Raw genomic sequence first — 19,864 nt, 5'->3', positions numbered from 1 at the left:
TATTTTAAACTGGTGCAGTGTTTTGTAGAGGAATAAGACGGTGTTATTTTCTGGGTCTGTAGATTGTGAAGGAGCAAAAATGGCCTTTGCAGTGATATGTACTTCATGTCAGATGTGAGAGTTTAAAGAGAGTTTAAGGGTTACTGCAGATTATATGTGCCATAAGATTTGCATTTATCAGTTCGAGTGGATCAGTTGAAGGGAGAGACAGAAGGGATGAGGAGTTTGCAACAGCAACAGTATGCGATGGATGGCAGTATTAGGAAGGGGGCAAAGTCTCAGATACAGTCACATAGATGGGTTAACACCAGCAGGATAAGAGAGGTAGGCACCTAGTGCAGGAGTCTTTTGTGGACATACCCATTTCAAACAGATATGCTGCTTTGGAAAATGAAGGGGATGATAGATTCTCAGGGGAACGTAGCACAAACAGCCAAGTTTCTGGTATTGAAACTGGCTCTAATGCAATGAGGGGTACGTCAGCTTCCAAGAGATCAATTGTGTCAGGGGATGCTGTAGTCGGAGGTACAGACAGAAGTTTCTGTGGCCAGCAGAGAAAAAACAGAATGGTGTGTTGTTTCCCTGGTGCCAGGATCAAGGATGCCTCAGAGAGGGTGTAGAATGTTCTCACGGGGGAGAGGGGCCAGCAAGAGGTCATTGTCCACATTGGAACCAACGATATAGGAAGGGAAAAGTTTGAGATTCTGAAGGGAGATTACAGAGAGTTAGGCAGAAAGTTACAAAAGGAGGTCCTCAAGGGTAGTAATATCTGGATTACTCCCAGTGCTATGACCTAGTGACGGCAGGAATAGGGGAAAAAGCAGAAGAATGCATGGCTCAGGAGCTGGTGTATGGGAGAAGGATTCACATTTTTGGATCTTTGGAATCTCTTTTAGGGTAGATGTGACCTGTGCAAGAAGGACGGATTGCACCTAAATTGGAAGGGGACTAATATACTGGCAGGGGAATTTGCTATACCTGCTTGGCAGGATTTGAACTAGTAAGGTGGGGGGTGGGACCCAGGGAGGCAGTGAGGCAAGAGATCAATCTGAGACTGGTACAGTTGAGAACAGAAGTGAGTCAAACAGTCAGGGCAGGCAGGAACAAGTTAGGACTAATGAATTAAACTGCATTTATTTCAATGCAAGGGTCCTAATGGGGAAGGCAGATGAACTCAGGGCATGGTTAGGAACATGGGGCTGGGATATCATAGCAATTACAGAAACCTGGCTCAGGGATGGGCAGGACGGGCAGCTTAATGTTCCAGGATACAAATGCTACAGGAAGGATAGAAAGGGAGGCAAGAGAGGAGGGGGAATTGGTGTTTTTGAGAAGGAATAGCATTATAGCTGTGCAGAAGGAGGATATTCCCAGAAATATATCCAGGGAAGTTATTTGGGTGGAACTGAAAAATAATAAAGGGATGATCACCTTATTGGGATTGTATTATAGACCCCCCCCCCCCCCCAATAGTCAGAGGGAAATTGAGAAACAAACTCGTAAGGAGATCTCCGCTATCTGTAAGAATAATAGGGTAGTTATGGTAGGGATTTTAACTTTCCAAACATCGACTGGGACTGCCATAGTTTTAAAGGTTTAGATGGAGAGGAATTTCTTAAGTGCGTACAAGATAAATTTCTGATTCAGTGTGTGGATATACCGACGAGAGAAGGTGCAAAACTTGACCTACTCTTGGGAAATAAGGCAGGACAGGTGACTGAGGAGTCAGTGGGGGAGCACTTTGGGGCCAGCGACCATAATTTTATTCATTTTAAAATAGTGATGGAAAAGGATGGACCAGATCGAAAAGTTGAAGTTCTAAACTGGAGAAAGGCCAATTTTGATGGTATTAAGCAAGAACTTTTGAAAGCTGATTGGAGGCAGATGTTCACAGGTAAAGGGACAGCTTAAAAATGGGAAGCCTTCAGAAATGAGATAACAAGAATCCAGAGAAAGTATATTCCTGTCAGGGTGAAAGGGAAGGCTGGTAGGTATAGGGAATGCTGGATAACTAAAGAATTTGAGGGTTTGGTTAAGAAAAAGAAGGAAGCATATGTAAGGTATAAACAGGAGAGAATTAAGGAGAATCCAAAGGGTTTTTACAAATATATTAAGGACAAAAGGGTAACTAGGGAGAGAATAGGACCCATCAAAGGTGAGCAAGATGGCCTTTGTGTGGAGCCACAGAAAATGGGGGAGATACTCAAGGAATGTTTCCATTTGGTTGGCACGGTGAGAAAATAGTTAGCACTGCTGCCTCTCAGTGCCAGAACCGGGTTCAATTCCCGCCTCAGTCGACTGACTGTGTGGAGTTTACATATTCTCCCCATATCTGCATGTGTTTCCTCCTGATGCTCCAGTTTCCGCCCACAGTCCAAAAATGGTCAGGTTAGGTGAATTGGCCATGCTGAATTGCCTGTAGTGTTAGGTGAAGGGGTAAATGTAGGGTAATGGGTCTGGGTGGGTTGCGCTTCAGCGGGTTGGTGTGGAGTTGTTGGGCCGAAGGACGTGTTTCCACACTGTAAGTAATCTAATCTAATATTTTGCATCAGTATTTACTGTGGAAAAGGATATGGAAGACATAGACTGTAGGGAAATAGATGGTGACATCTTGCAAAATGTCCAGATTACAGAGGAGGAAGTGCTGGATGTCTTGAAACAGTTAAAGGAGGATAAATCGCCAGGACCTGATCAGGTGTACCTAAGAACTCTGTGGGAAGCTAGAGAAGTGATTGCTTGGCCTCTTGCTGAGATATTTGTATCATCGATAGTCACAGGTGAGGTGCCCGAAGACCGGACATTGGTTAACATGGTACCACTGTTTAAGAAGGGCGGTAAAGATAAGCCAGGAAACTATAGACCGGTGAGCCTGACCTCAGTGGTGGGCAAGTTGTTGGAGTGATCCCTGAGGGACAGGATGTGAATATATTTGGAAAGGTAAGGACTGATTTGGGATAGTCAACATGGCTTTGTGCGTGGGAAATCATGTCTCACAAACTTGATTGAGTTTTTTGAAGAAGTAACAAAGGAGATTGATGAGAGCAGAACAGAAGATGTGATCTATATGGACTTCAATAAAGTGTTCGACAAGGTTCCCCATGGGAGACTGATTAGCAAGGTGAGATCTCATGGAATACAGGGAGAACTTGCCATTTGGAAACAGAACTGGCTCAAAGGTAGAAGACAGAGTGTGGTGGTGGAGGGTTGTTTTTCAGCTTGGATGCCTGTGACCAGTGGAGTGCCACAAGGATCGGTGCTGGGTCCTCTACTTTTTGTCATTTACATAAATGATTTGGATGCGAGCATAAGAGGTACAGTTAGTAAGTTTGCAGATGGCACCAAAATTGGAGGTGAAGTGGACAGCGAAGAGGGTTACCTCAAATTACAACAGGATCGAGACCAGATGGGCCAATGGGCCAATGGGCTGAGAAGTGGCAGATTGAGTTTAATTCAGTAAATGCAAGGTGCTGCATTTTGAGAACGCAAATCTTATCACGACTTCTACACTTAATGTCAAGGTTCTAGGGAGTGTTGCTGAAGAAAGAGACCTTTAAGTGCAGGTACATGGCTCCTTGAAAGTGGAGGCGCAGGTAGATAGGATAGTGAGGAAGGCGTTTGGAATGCTTTCCTTTATTGGTCAGAATATTGAGTACAGGAGTTGGGAGGTCATGTTATGACTGTACAGGACATTGGTTAGGTCACTGTTGGACTATTGCATGCAATTCTGGTCTCCTTCCTATCAGAAAGATGTTGTGAAATTTGAAAGGGTTCAGAAAAGATTTTCAATGATGTTGCTAGGTTTGGAGGATTTGAGCTATAGGGAGAGGCTGAACAGGCTGGGGCTCTTTTCCATGGAGCGTCGGAGACTGAGGGGTGACCTTATAGAGGTTTACAAAATTATGAGGGGCATGGATAGGATAAATAGGCAAAGTCTTTGCACTGAGGTCAGGGAGTCCAGAACTAGAGGGCATAGGTTTAGGGTGAGTGGGGACAGATATAAAAGAGACCTAAGGGGCAACATTTTCATGCAGAGGGTGGTACGTGTATGAAATGAGCTGCCAGAGTAATTGGCAGAGACTGGTACAATTGCAACATTTAAAAGGCATTTGGATGGGTATACGAATAGGAAGGTTTTGGAGGGATATGGGCGGGGTACTGGCTGGTTGGACTAGATTGGGTTGGGATATCTGATCGGCATAGATGGGTTGGACCAAAGGATCTGTTTCCATGGTGTTTATCTCTGTGACTCTCTGACTCTAAATGGGATACTTGCCTTTATTAGCTGAGGTACAGAATTTAAGAGCAGGAAAACGTAAGTGCTGGAATTGTAAAAGAAGTGTTCATTAAGCCACAGCGGGAGCATTTTATACAGTATTGGATCCACATTATTGGAGAGATGTGATTGTACTGGAGAGGGCGCACAGAATTTTCCAAGATGATGGCAGAGCAATAACACTGTGCCTGAGCTTCTGGCCCAGGACCATCAGCTTCTGTCTGCTTTCAGAGTCATACAGTCCAACAGGGCGAGTGTTAGGTAAGGGCTATATGTTGGGGTATGGGTGGGTTGCGCTTCGGCGGATTGGTGTGGACTTGTTGGGCCGAAGGGCCTGTTTCCACACTGTAAGTAATCTAAAATCAAATTCAGATACCCTCTCAGTCTTCTAAACTCAAGGGTATACAAGCCCAGTCGCTTCAGTCTTTCAGTATAAGGTAATCCCGCCATTCCAGGAATTGACCTCGTGAACCTACGCTGCACTCCCTCAATAGACAGAATGTCTTTCCTCAAATGTGGAGACCAGAACTGCATGCAGTACTCCAGGTGTGCAATTTCTGGGAACCTTCCCTACTGTCCACAATAACTTCTATTTTAATGACATCTGCAAACTTATTAATTGTGCTTTGTACATTCTCATCCAAATCTTGATATAAATGACAAACATCAATTAGCCCAGCACCGACCCCTGAGGCACTCCACCAGTCACAGATCTCCAGTCCAAGAAGCATTCTACCACTATTACCCTCTGCACAAATGCTCATGACATCTGTGGCACATTTGGATATACAATTGGAATGACAAACCATACCGGTCTATTGCTGAAATACTGTAAAAAGGACAGGAATAGTTGGGTGGATGTTGACCTGCAGCTGAGTGAATGGGCTAAAGGTTGTTTTTTTTTGTATTTGCTGTAGATAGAATCATAGAGTCCAACAGCATGGAGGCAGCTCCTTTGGCCCAAACTGGTCTATCCACTCTAACCCCATTTCCCTGCACTTAGCCCACACCTTCTAAACCTTTCCTATCCATGCAATTGCCCAAATGTTAATGCACCCGCCTCAACCACTTCTGCTGTCAGCTTATTCCATGTACCTACCACCTTCTTGAACCTTAAACTAATCCCCTCTAGTCGTCAATTCCCCAACCTTGAGTGCATTCACCCTCGACATGCCTCTCATAGTCTTATACACCTCTACAAGGTGCCGCCTCAGTCTCCTATGCTCTGAAGAAAAAAAATCCTAGTTTGTCCAACCTCTCCCTATAACTCTGCCCATTGAGTCCAGGCAACAACCTGGTAAATTTCTTCTGCAGTCTTTCCAGTTTAATAATATAAAAGCAGTGACATGCTTCTGAGACTTTATAAAGCTCTAGTTAGGTCCAATTTATAATACTGTGTCCAATTTTTGGCCCCACACCTCAGGAAGGACTTACTGGCACTGTACCATGTCAGTGGAGATTCACACGGATGATCCCTGGAATGGTAGGCCTAACATATGATGATCAGCTGAGGATCCTAGGATTGTATTCATAAGAGTTTAGAAGTTTGAGGGGAAATCAAAGAAGCTTAGAAGATAATACTTGGCTTAGAAAGGGTGGATGCTGGGAAGTTGTTTCCCTTAGACAGCGAGATTGAGACCCATGGGCACAGCCTTAAAATTAGAGGGGGTCAATTTGTAATGGAAATGAGGAGACATTTCTTCAGCTAGAGAGTGGTGGGCCTGTGGAATTCTTTGTCACGGAGCATAGTGGAGGCCGGGACGTTGGGTGTCTTCAAGGCAAAGATTGATAAATTCTTGCTCTCGCAAGGAATTAAGGGTTACAGGGAGAGTACGGATATGTGGAATTGAAACGCCCATCAGCCATGATTAAATGGCGGAGTGTTCTTGATGGGCCGAATGGGCTTGCTCCAATCCGATGTCTTTGGTCTTCTAACATCCTTCCAGTAACGGTGACGAAAACTGATCACAATACTCCAAGTACGGCCTCTCCAACGTCCTGGACAACTGCAATACACCTTCCCAATGTCTACACTCAATGCCCTGGCTGATAAAGGACAGTGTGCCAAAAGCCTTCTTCACTGCCCTGATCTCTATGATTCCTCTTATCCGCTGACACACCACCCAGTTCACATTGGTCCACCTGATGATGGAGCGATGCTCCGAAAGCTAGTGTGCTTCCAATTAAACCTGTTGGACTATAATCTGGTGTTGTGTGATTTTTAACTTTGTACACCTCTTTTCGATGCAGCAAGAGGTTATCTCAATCTTTCCAGTCGGTGTGTTTTATAAGTGAACCCTCGGCAAGCCAAAGTGCCACGTTTGTTGTGTGGCGCCGTGGTTGTATAGTGGTTAGTACTCTGCGTTGTGGCCGCGGCAACCGCAGTTCGAATCGGAGTCGTTGCACGTTTCCATTTTGACGTAGTTTATACACTGCCACACCTGGCAAAAGAACACGCCATGGGAAGAATAAAGATATGTGATGGCAAAGCCTGTTTGACGCTTCCAGACCTCGCGCCCTCGCGCGTCTGTACTCCCTCTCAAACCTCACCCTTTTCTCATGTTTTCTTTTCCTCGTTCTAAATCACTAGCACTCATTTATTTTCATTCTTTCATTACATCTTTACTTTCGTGCCACATCACCTAAGGGAACAGTTTCCATTTATTTCCATATTTATGCTTCCATGTGTGTTCTGCAATGATCGCTGCAATGATCGCAATGCCATCCAGGCTCTCAAAACCAATCACAACATTGTCATCAAACCAGCAGATAAAGGAGGAGCCGTTGTCATTCAGAATAGAACAGATTACTGCAAGGAAGTGTACCGACACCTGAACAACCAGGAACAATACAGGCAACTACCAGCTGATCCGACACCTGATGAAGGAGCGTCACTCCGAAAGCTCGTGTGCTTCCAATTAAACCTGTTGAACTATAACCTGGTGTTGTGTGATTTTTAACTTTGTACACCCCAGTCCAAAACCGGCATCTCCGAATCACGCTGTTCTTTGGACTGTGTGGCTCAATCCCACCGGTTCTGCAGTGAAACCAATCGATCTCTTTAGATGTGCGTGATATCCAGACAGATGAGCAACGCACCGACAAACCGGTGGAGAGTTCAAGATCGAACTGCCAGGCATCTCCTTTGTTGAAATGTGCAGTCGCAATAGATAGACGATTATCCGAAATAGAAAAAATGTTGCAGTAAGTTAGCCCTGAGAAAATGTTATTGGCATAAGCAGTTTTCGGAAATGCCGATTTCAAAGCAGATGTGAGTGAATATGAGCACTCATGTATGAGAAACGCTCAAGGAGTTCTCCCCTTGAATGAAGTTGTCTGGAGTTCAAGATGATTCTGTAGCAACGTGACCAGAAATTGCTGTCAGCACTGATAAAGTGTCACTGGACTCGAACTCTATTTCTTCCACAGACGCGACCAAATTTGTTGAGTTTTGACAGCAATTTCCGATTTCCAGCATTCGCGACTCTCCATTTTATGGTTCATAGTGAACACATAACATTAAAAAAAACAGAAACTGCCGGGGATCAAAATGATGTGGAGAACAGACAACCGTTTCTTACTCACTTAGTAGCTGAAATTATTTGTATTTGGGCCGAAAGAATATTTTAAACTCCTCTATCGTTAAATTGTCCAATCTTCCCTTGGTCTGAAATATAACCGAATTTGAAGCTGATTTCAATATTTTGCTCAAATCGCGGATCTGTCAATACGGATTCTGCAACCTGAGGCCAGGGCCAGTGTGCGGGACTGTTCTGTACCGTATAGGAAAAGAACACCACAGTCATAGAGTCACAGAGTCACAGAAATGTACAACACAGAAACAGACCCTTCGGTCCAACTCGTCCATGTTGACCAAATACCCAAAACTAATCTAGTGCGATTTGCCAGCACTTGGCCCACATCCCTCCAAACCCATCTTATTCATTTACCCAACCAGATACCTTTTAAATGCTGTAATTATACCAGCCTCAACCACCTTCTCTGGCAGCTCATTCCGTATACACACCACCCTCTGTGCGAAAAAGTTGCCCCTTAGGTCCCTTTTATATCTTTCCCCTCTCACCCTAAACCTATGTCCGCTCGTTCTAGACTCCTCTACCCCAGGGAAAAGACCTTGTTTATTTATCCTATCCATGCCCCTTATGATTTTATAAACATCTGTAAGGTCACCTCTCAGCCTCCGACACTCCAGGGAAAACAGTTCCAGCCTGTTCAGCCTTTCCCTATAGCTCAAATCCTCCAATCTGCCACTTCGAAGTCCACTGAGCCATCTGATCAAAATCCCGTTTTGAGGAAAGTTTCTTCACTGTCCACTACACCTCCAATTTTGGTGTCATCTGCAAGCTTACTAAGTCTACCTCCTATGTTGACACCCAAATCATTTATACAAATGATGAAAAGCAGTGGGACCAGCACTGATCTTTTATATAAATGACGAGAAGCAGAGGCACACCACTGGTCACAGGCCTCCAGTCTGAAAAGCGGTTCGATATATAGGGCACACGACAAACTGACGCAGTGTAGCGTTCAACAAGAGGAAAACACGTCCCTGGGTGGGCTCGAACCACCAACCTTTCGGTTAACAGCCGAACGCGCTAACCGATTGCGCCACAGAGACTAATTACAACTTGGCTCATTGCCTCTAGTCTGAATAAAAACGCAGACGTCCAGGATACAGCGCTCTGAAAGTTAGTGTTACCAATTAAACCGATTGGACGACAACCTGGTGTGTGAGTTTTAACTTTATCCACTCTCGTCCAACACCGGCATCTCCAAATCATGACTACACTCAAGTTCTCATTTAGTCAATGTTGTATGTACTTTTGTATTATTTCCTGACCGACAGAAATGAAAATTCTTTTGATGAGGCAGATCAATTCCTTTTATGGAAAATAAAGAACATGAAAGCATGGGAAGGGTTAAAGCATGACGACCACTGGCAATCTGTGGTCTGTGGAAGGCAAGATGGGATAAGCATAGTGGAACGCTCTTACACCAATTAGCAGAGTAAGGTTAAGGTTAACTCAAGTAATGAAGCAAGTTTCTCTATTAAGTGTTAGTATGACAGGATTGGGACCAAGAATATTTGGGACATGGCATTAAAATATCGAATTAGTAGTTAGTAGAGTCAGCTTGAGACAGGAGACTATTGTAATAGATGGAATAGCTAAATATCTAACATGACAGGTTAGTCTGGAATAGACGATCACTGTAGCAGAGCTGATAATAAATATCTAATCATGACATTAGGAAAACATTAAGTAGGGTCTGGAACGAAAGGCCATCGTGCCAGACTTAGCACTAAATATCTAACCGTGACATTAGAATAACATTAAGTAGAATGTAAAACTAAAGAGATAATGGGAACTAACATCACTAGTTTGGTGTGTAGCTAGGGTGAGGTACTTTGATTAATATAGTTGGACATGCTGATAACCAAAGAAAAACATGATTAAAAAAAGATATAAAAATCCATGGACCCTGAGGTTTGGAGGCATTCAAGAATCTGATTTCTCAGTGTCATGGCTTTTTTGTTTGCAAATAAAAGACTTAATTCTTGAAGAACTCTCTTCGTCTCCTGGTGATTCTCCATATTTTCTCCACAACACTTTCACCTATATTTTAGCAAGGAATACGTGAAAGGGGGAGAGAGCGTGGTCATCCCCCTGACTATTTTACGTAGCATTCGCCTCTGCTTTTGTTAATCAATTTTCCCAAGATTCTAATGACGAGTCATCGCCACTCGAAATGTCAGCTTGCTCTCTCTCCATGGAAGCAGTCCGACCCGATGTGATCTCCAGCATTTGTTATTTTCAGTACTGTACCATCTATAGTCTGAGCTAGGGAATTCATTGACCATGGAAAAGCTGCTCCGAAATTGATTTGGTGGTCTTTTTCAGCTGATTCACTCAACTGGCCAGTCTCTTGTGTCATAAACTTTCTATGATTGTGATCTACATAACGTTCCTGATTTTAGAACAGCTACTGCTGTGTGTCTCTGGGATAATGCAATGGTTTGTGTCCTGTATAGTGGACATAGCAAACGACATTCTAAGAGAATGTTATGGACCCAAAATGTTTAATCTGCTTGTTTTACCAAAGTATTTAGGGGTAATTAGAGGGTGGGGGAATGGGTAGATTATTCTTGGAAGGGTTGGTATGGACTTGTTGGGCTGAAGGGCCTGTTTCCATACTGTAGGGGATCTAATCTTAAAAAGCCCTAAAGCCCAATGTGGATTTTACCAGTTTGCTCATTTCCCCTCCCCCAATCTTATCCCGTTCCAACCTTCCAACTCGACACCGTCCTCATGACCTGTCCTATCTGTCCATCTTCCCTCCTACCTACCTGCTCCAGTATCTTTTCTGACCTATCACCATTACCCACACCTCCATCTACCTATCCGAGTCTCAGTTACCTTTCCCCCTGCCCCAGCCCACTCCAATTTATCACTTCACTGTCAAGGCTCCAGGCCACATTCCTGATGAAGTGCGTTTGCCCAAAACGTCGAATCCCAACGCCACTCTCACCCTGATGGCCACCTATGTGTGTGGCTGCATCAAGCTGTGCATGGATCCATGGTTCCAAGTGTCAGTACATACTGAAGTTCTACCTGTCCCTGGTGTTGCGAAGGATGGGCTTGGCCTCGCTGTGGAATGCTCCAAGTAGTTGGACCGTTCCGTATCACCTGTCCTTCCTGGAGAAATTTATGAAGAAAAACACCTTTGGCTGCAAGTCCATCAGGAAGTGGTCAGCACAAAGTGTCCTTGAGGCCCTTCGGGAAAAGGAAAGGGTGGATCCTGTCGAACAGTTCCCTGGGCAGTCTGTCAAAGTCATTTGGCATAATGCCTCATCGCCAGAACTTTCCAATAAGCACCAAGACATGACTTGCCTGGTGGTGAGAAGGGCTCTGCCTGTGAGATCCTTTATGCATGCCCGGACTCTCAGCCGCACCGCACGCTGCCCTCGAAGCGGCTGCGGCGAGGACGAGACTGTCACACACCTCCTTCTGGAATGTGCCTACGCAGAAGTCTGGAGAGGAATGCAGTGGTGTTTGTCGAGGTTCGTCCTGAGCAGCACCGTGACGCGGGATTCCGTGCTCTACGGCCTGTTCCCCGGGACGCACACCAAGACGAACATCAACTGTCCCTGGAGGATCATCAACTCAGTGAAGGACGGTCTTTGGTCTGTCCAAAACCTGTTGATCTTCCAGCTGAAGGAGCTGACCCCCGACTGGGTGTTGCGGACTGGCACATTCCAAGGTCCAGGACTACGTGTTGAGGGACACGCTGAAGCTTGGGGCAGCTGCCGCCAAGGCGCGGTGGGGAAAGACCACCGTGTAAGGTCTGCCTGCCAAAGAACAGGGGGCCCACGCAGTAAGTGGGCTCTGCTGATGCCTCAGCTAAATATATGGATAGTAAACGTACAGACCTGTATATATGGTTGATTTCTCGATCTCTGTATGCAAAGTAATGGAATGTTTACGTATGTATGGCATGACCAATTGTACAGATCATCAAAATATTTTATGCATAAAGTATATTTTTGAAATAAAAAAAGACCCTCCTGTTCTTCGAATGGTGGGTACGCCACTCAAGAAACAATTTCATTGCTTTCACACTCACACGAAAGTCTGTCATGGCGGAAACAAATTACTGCAGATGCTGGAATCTGCAATGAAAACGACAAATCCTGGCCATCACAACGGGTCAGGCAGCATCCATGGAGAGAGAGCAACGTTTCATCAGCGTCCTCTCGACTTGAAACGTTAGTTTGCTGTGTCTCCACGGATGCTGTCTGTTTCGCTGTGATCTCCAGCATTTGTTGTTTTCAGTCTGTCATGGTAGAGTTTGCTGAAGGTCAAGATGAAGTAATTAGTGACTACACGTTTACATTTTGCTTCTTCCTCCAGATCTGGGAACTGTTACAATCCTGTTTGTAATAAGTTTAAGTAGTTGCTTAATAAGTGGAGGCATTCGATGTTAGACCACATTGTACCAGTTGGCAGACAACGAGTGATGTGCAGGAGTGACAACCAGAAAAGTGTTGCCTCACACAGCTGATCAGCATTTATTCCCTATTTTTCACACTTTAAATGTTAAACATTACTCTTGCACGGGTGAAACTACTTAGTGGTAAATTGAATGGATTGGCAAAGCCAATGATTTTTTTTTTCTCCCAGAAGTTCGAATTCCGTTCAGAGAATCTGCGCAGTAATCCCCTGTGTTTCCGAATGAACGAATCCGGTTCTGAATTTCTTGTTTGGTCTCTCATAGCCCAGTTCTTAACGGAGGCTAACGCAAAATTGTTCCTGTGATGGAACATATGAACATCTTGGGACCACCAGCAGTTTTCTTGTTCCGAACAAATAAACGAATCAACAACAATCGTTGGCAGATAATATGATTTACATTAATTTGGCTATAATTTACATTCATCTGTTACACAACAGTTGTTCTTTATTTCCCTGTATAGTTTACTCCAAACGCCTCATTCTCAACGCACTCCCGCGGATACTACCCAAGTATGGAAAATAACCAAAAACAAATTTCACGATTGAAAACGTTTTATGTTTATTGTATACTTCCATTTGAAGTTCCGTTGTTTTAAATTCGCAGCTGGTGGGGATATTCCTCCTGAGTCGACATGTAATCTTGTAAATTTCAATGAGATTTGCATTCGATTATGGGAAGGAAGCACAGATCAGCACTTTTTGCCTATTGCAATTTATCCTGGGTGGTGCGTCCCCTCCTTGACTCTCTGCAGCCAAAAAGCAAAAATTACATACCGTGCTCTTGGAATGACAATTCCAGTCTGGCAATTCGCCACACCATTGTTCTGTCATTCTCACATTCCGATCATTTAATCTGAACGATCCAAATCCTCTCTCCTGCAGCATTCAAAAAAATCCCTTACTTCATAAAAGCTGCCCATTCCATATTTCACCAGCTCTGATAAATAATTATCCAGACTCGAAAGTTTAGCTTTATTTCTCTCAATGGAAGCTGTCTGACTCGCTTGTGGTCTCCAGTCTTTTCAGGAGAGATTCCAGCATCTGTAGTAAGTTGCTCCAGGATTGCTACAATACAGATGCAAAACAGTATTGCATAAGAAGACAGCACGAACTGATCTCTCAATTGATGAATGATCATCTTCCGGTTTTCTTGCGGTGACAACGTTTGTGGATAATTTCCTGGGGATTGAGTGCACAACAATTCATGGTGGTGTTTTTAGCAAGAATGCTAAAATTCACACGCACGTCCTTGAGTGGACTCAAACCACCAACATTGCTATTAACGGCCCACCTGGATAACCGAGAGCGCCACAAAGACTTCGTGAGCATACCTTGCCTTGGGGATACTCATAGATATCTTGGAAACAGTTTATGTGGTTTGCTTACTGTCGCCGCCGTCTTCGTTATAGCCATTTACTGAATCGTTAACGAAATATTCACAACATTGCACTTTATGTCCTGCTGTGCAATATTGGGAATTGCCTCAGTAATACAGATTCATTAATTTTGTGGAGACGTTCGGAGTAAATGTTCCAGTATCTCAAAGGAGAAAGAAAAATGAACAATAATAAAAATAAAGAACTGCTGGAAAAACTAAGCAGGTCTGAGAGCACCTGTGACACGAGCAGTTCTGAATGAGGAACAGTGAACTCCGAAACTTTAACTTTGCTTTCTCTCTACAGGCACTCCCAAACCTGCTGAGTTTCCTCCAGCAAATTTTGTTTTGATTAAGCGTCCATCAAGAGTTACAGAATTGGCGTCTGTTTTTTTTTTCTTATTTTTCAATTCTCTCGCCTCCTAACTAGCAATATTTCCTTTCTAAAATCTCGCCTTAAGTTACTGATTCAAAGAGACTGCTGCAAGTTGTTTCTACAGATTTCAAATACAGTGTAAAGCTACTTCAGTTGTTTTGCAGGTTGAATTAGTGGAGGCAAAACAATGCTAAACATCTTGTTCCATTTGAAAGAAATTTATTCTGAATTTTTTTTCCCCAGTGTTGGACATATTTCCGACTGTAGGAATCGCTACATATCCCTCTCCAGCTGTGCTCTCCATATGTATATCGGCCGGAATGTGCATATTTGCCAGGTATCGCTCCTACCAGCGTCGTCTGCCTGTGCAAGAGTGTGGAGATTTTGTGAGTGAATGAGTGTCACATTCTGGGAAAAAAAGTGTTTGCAGGAACGTGTGGTTAAGTGACCTCCCCTCTCCACCTTGCCCCCACCCCAACAAAACACACTGCATTCACAGAATCAAGTTCAAAAACACCGAAGCACAAATAAACCTGTTGGACTATAACCTGGTGCTGTGTGATTTTTAACTTTGTCCACCCCAGTCCAACATCAGCACCTCCAATTCACAGAATCAGTGTGGTGTTTCCCGGAGGCGGGACGAGGGATCCGAAGGAGGGTAAGATTCCCATGATTCGCGGAAGGAAAATATGAAAGAAAACGACAAGTACCGGAAATATGGGGCAACACTAGTGAACTTTATGGGGAGAGAAGTAATTCTTCTTCGGAAGAGGAACAGATTCGTGAGTGTAAAGTTTTAGAAATTGATATTCCTTTTTTCCCCTCGCATAAAGTGAATTGTGAACTGTGAAACGGGAATGAAAGTAAATATGTGCAAAGTACTCGACAATGCAAAAGGTTAGGTGTATACACCTGTCGCTGTTAAGTGCACTATCACCGTCCCCCATCCATCTCACCACAAGCTCTCCTGAAATCTCCATCCACTGATCCAACATTTTCGCAGTCTACAAATTTTTATCATGGTTGTCAGGCGAAGCCGGGGACAAAAGTGATGACAATTGAGGTGACCAACCAGATCTTTGGTCAACATTTATTTTCATAGGCAGTAATATAGAGAAATTTGGAATAGTTATGTGAAAACTATTACATTGTAGACAGCTCTTCAAAAACATGCTTGCCTGACCGGGAATCGAACCCGGGCCGCGGCGGTGAGAGCGCCGAATCCTAACCACTAGACCACCAGGGAATCACATTAGGTGGCGTTGTCTCAATGCCATTTACAGTGACGTCAATGTATCGAAACGCATCGGATTTGTCATGTTTTAACTGTTTTATTTTCATGCGCTGGATATTTTTTTCATGTCTTTGCTTGCTACAAATCTATTTCGGTTCGTCTGTGTTTGAAAGCTGCAGTTGGCTTCATTCGAAGTTCTTTTTTGAAAAAAAACATAATTGTCATCACGATATTTCACTAATTTTGTTTGGGACAGGAAATTTGCCGTCATTATCTAACGTGAATCATGTGAATTCAGTCATACAGCACTGTGCTTGATTTTTAAAATGTCCTCTGAAATCGCCTGTCAAGCTACGGGAGTATTTCAAACCACTGTCACTAAGACCATTAAACGATGGACCATCGGTATTGAGCCAAATATAGTTCATGATCCCAATTTAAACTTACTGACTTTTTCCTCTACTCTCACTTCAGACACTTTTTACAAAAAAAAAATCACTGATGAAGAGTAACCCACCCAAACCCATTTCTCTCTGACTAGTGCACCTAACACTACGGGCAATTTAGCATGGTCAATTCATCTGACCTGCACATCTTTGGACTGCGGGAGGAAACCGGAGCACCCGGAGAATACCCACGCAGACACGGGGAGAATGTGCAAAATCCACACAGACAGACAATAGCAGTCCATGTGTTGGAAGGGGACATACGTTGCCACGAGGGAAGACATTCCAGGATTTTTACCCACCAATACTGAACGGTGATACATTTTTAAGTCAGGGTGCTGATAGGCTTGGAGGAGAACTTGCAAGTGGTGGTATTCCCATGTAGCTGCTGCCCTTGTCCTTCTCTAGGGTATTGGCTGTGGAGAAAGAAGAAGCTAAGGATCTTTGGTGAACTTCTGAAATACATTTTTGTAGATGGTGGTGGAAAGAATGGATTTTTGTGGATGTGGTGGCAATCAAATGGGCTGGTGTCAAGCTTCTTGTAAGTGGTTGGAACTGCACCCATCTGGCTCGTGGGGAGTGTTCTATCATACTTGTCACTTGAAAATGGTGGACAGGCTTTGGGGAATCAAACAGTGAGTTATATGCAGCAATTTACAAGCCTCTAGTTTGGCTTTTGTAGCCAACAAATTTATATGGCTAGTCCCATTCAGTTTCTGGTCAATGATAACTTCCCAGGATGCTGGTAATGTGGGATTCAGTGATGGCAACATAATTGTATGTTGAGAAGCATTAGTTAGATTGTCTCTAATTGGACATTGTTATTGCCTGGCATTTGCAGCATGAATGCTATTTGCCACTTACCAGCCAAAGTCTGGCTATTATCTAGGTTATGCCATATGTGGATGTAAGCTACTTCAATGTCTGAGGAGTTGTGATTGATGCTAAACATTATGCAATCATCAGTGAACATCCTCACTTCTAACCCTGTGATGGAGGGAGTGTCATTGATGAAGGAGTAATACAGGATTGGTCCTTGGCCACTCTCTTAAAGAATACCGAGAGGGATGCTCTGAAGCTGACGCGACTGACCTCCAAAATGTTCAACCCTCCCATGTGGTCGGTACGACTCCAACAAGTACAGAGTTTTCTGCTGGTTCCCATTGACTCCTCTTTTGCTTGGGCTCCTTGATGCCACACTTGGTCAACTGTGACCTTGATGTCAAGGCTTTCACTATCAGCTCACTTCTGAAATTATGCTTTCTTGTCCACGTTTGAAGCAAGGCTGTAAATAGGTCAGGAGCTGAGTGGCCCTGGCAGATTTCAAACTGGGTGTCACTGAACCAATTATTGCTGAGCAGATGCTGCTTGAAAGCACTGTTTATGACAACGTCCATCAATTTACTGATGACGGAGGGTAGACTGATGGGGTTGTAATTGATGTTGTTGGATTTGTCCAATGTTTTGTGTACAAGGCACACGTGAGCAATTTCACATGTGTCATTAGATGCCAGTGTTGTAACTGTATTGGAATATTTTAGACGGGGTGTGGCAAAGACTGTAGCACAATCTTTCAGTACTAATGGTGAATAGGTGCCACAGACTTTGCAGTATCCAGTTTCCGAGGAGCAATAAAATCAATGTTACTGCTCCTCGGATGCTGCCTGAACTGCTGTGCTTTTCTAGCACCACTCTACTCCACAATCTGGTTTCCAGCATCTGCAGTCATTGTTTTTACCTAGTATTCAGTACCCCATTTGTTTCTTGATATCACATTGAATTGCCTTAAAACTGGCATCTGTTAAACTGAAGACTTTGGAGGAGGCCAAGATGGATCATCCACTTGACAATTTCAGAAGAAGATGGTTGCACATGCCTCAGCCTAATCATTTACACAGATGTCCTGGGTTTCTGCACTACTGAGGATGGGATTTTTGTGAGCCTCTTCCTCCAGTGAGTTGTTTAATTGTCCACCACCATTCACAACTAGATGTGGTGGGACTAAAGAGCTCAGATCTAATCCACTGGTTGTGGGATCACTTAGCTCTGTCTACTACTTGCTGCTTATGCTGTTTGGCATACATGTAGCCTTGTGTTGTAGCATCATCAGGTTGACACTTAATTTTTAGAATTTCCATGTTGCCCCACCCAGCATGCCCTCCTGCACTCTTCATTGAACTAGGGTAGATTCCTTGGCTTGATGGTAATGGCTCATTTGGCAAATGCCTGCTACAAGGTTGTAGATTATGCTGAAGTATGATTCTGCTGCTGATGCTCACAATGCACCATAGATGCACAATCTTGAGTTGCTAGATCTGTTCAAAGTCTTTTCCACTTAGTATGGGAGTCCTACCGCACAAACACGATTTAAGGTATTATCAGTGTGAAGGCAGGACATCATCTCCACAAGGACTGCATGGTTGTCAATTACATCTGCAACAGACAAACTGGTAAGAATGAACTCAAATATGTTTTTCCCTCTTGTTGGTTCCTTCACTATTGCCTGACCCAGAGTTGCAGTTGTTTCTGATGCCAGGAGGCTATTTTCATGCCTTTTCTTCCTTTCTAGTGGTAAGTAGAATTGAGAGCAGATAACAGTAACACATTGGCCAGAGAAGACGAAACTTTTATTTCTCCCCCAAAATCACCAGCCGTCATCATTAAACTGTAAATTACATATTTTTAATCTAATTCAAATCTTCCATAATTGGATGTGAAGCCAGGTCTCTGGAACATTCCCTGGGTCTCCAGATTAATGGTTTGTGATAATACCATTAAGACATCACCTAATCGCTGTACTACTGCACCTTGATATTCCTCTTTAATGTTTGTTTTTTGAATCCCACAAACCCACTGAGTTAATTTAAAGCTCTCTCAACAGTACTGCACCTGCCTTGTGAGAAATCCAGTCCCAATTCAGTTCAGTAGAAACCCATTTTGTCTTATTCAGACGTCATTTTACACAGAACTTGTTCAGGTGTCTCAGCCCTCTAAGATTAATTTATATTTGTTTTATAATTTTCCATATTACTTCTGTAATTTCTGTAAAAAAAGGTTAAATAGTCAGGAAGAAAGCCTTAGCCTAAAACACAATACTGTATAAACAAGTTGTTCACATGGGCTGTACAATGGCCAATGGCATTGAAATCTGAAAATAATGGGGTGATATATTTTGGGAGGACTAACAAGGCAAAGAAGTACCTATTGAATAGTAGGACCCCAGGAAATACAGAGAATTTCAGTGACTTTCGTATGCATGTTCATAGATGCTTGAAGGCAGCAGGACAGGGAGATATATTGGTTAATGCGGTTAAGAAGGCATATGGCATACTTGCCTTTATAAGTCAAAGCATTGAATGCAACAGCCAGGAGCTTATTGTTCAGCTGCATATAATGTTATTTACACTAAAACTGGAGTGCTGTGTGCAATTCTGGTCACCATGCTTTAGGAAGGATGTGATTACACTGGGAAGAGTGAAGAGGAGCTTTGAGGGGATTTTGTCTGGGTTGGAGTGATTCAGCTCTGGAGAGACTAGATTATCTAGGGTAGCTTTACGTAGAACAGAGAGGTTTGAGGGTGTATCTGATTGAGCTATTCAAAGTCCTGAAGGATCTAGACAGGATAGACTGGGAGAAAATTTTCTCTTTAATAGTGGGGGTCAATATGGAGTGCAATTTGAAGGTAAGGACCAGGAGATTTCATTTTTTGAGGAAATATATTTTCACTCAGTGTTGAGGATATCTGGAACTCACTAAGTAAAATGGCATTAGAGGGAGGAATATACAAAGCCCCCAAGAACTAATAAGATGAACATTTCAAACAACTTTGCACACGGGGCTAGGGGTTAAGGGTTGGAAAATGGGATTAGGGTGTATGTTTGATACCTGACATAGAGACAATGGGCTGAAAGGCCTCTCCATTGACAGTAAAATCTAAGACTCTTGACAAAGAGCTGATGGTTGAATTGGACAGATCCAGAGAAAGGATTTATTTTGTAAATATCGAGGACATGGAATGAGAGGGACAGGGAACAGCAGAAGCATAACCCATCAGACAGAATATGGGCTGTTGTAGGGATTCTTGTGGGACTGTGATCCTGTCACCATGACTGACTTGTAGACCCAAG

General features: G+C 43.5%; 2 non-coding genes across 2 annotated transcripts; both read right to left on the bottom strand.

The window, feature by feature from the left end:
- Positions 1-8,838: 8,838 nt before the first annotated feature.
- Positions 8,839-8,912, bottom strand: trnan-guu (transfer RNA asparagine (anticodon GUU)). The gene has a single exon. It is a non-coding gene; the product is annotated as a tRNA-Asn (tRNA).
- Positions 8,913-15,231: 6,319 nt separating this feature from the next.
- trnae-cuc (transfer RNA glutamic acid (anticodon CUC)) lies at positions 15,232-15,303 on the bottom strand. The gene has a single exon. It is a non-coding gene; the product is annotated as a tRNA-Glu (tRNA).
- Positions 15,304-19,864: the final 4,561 nt, after the last annotated feature.

This window comes from Chiloscyllium plagiosum, unplaced genomic scaffold (genome assembly GCF_037043375.1).
Source record: "Chiloscyllium plagiosum isolate Xiang-an unplaced genomic scaffold, Cpla_swu_hap1 HiC_scaffold_35, whole genome shotgun sequence".
NCBI lineage: Eukaryota > Metazoa > Chordata > Chondrichthyes > Orectolobiformes > Hemiscylliidae > Chiloscyllium > Chiloscyllium plagiosum.
This window is presented reverse-complemented; position numbering and strand designations above follow the sequence as displayed.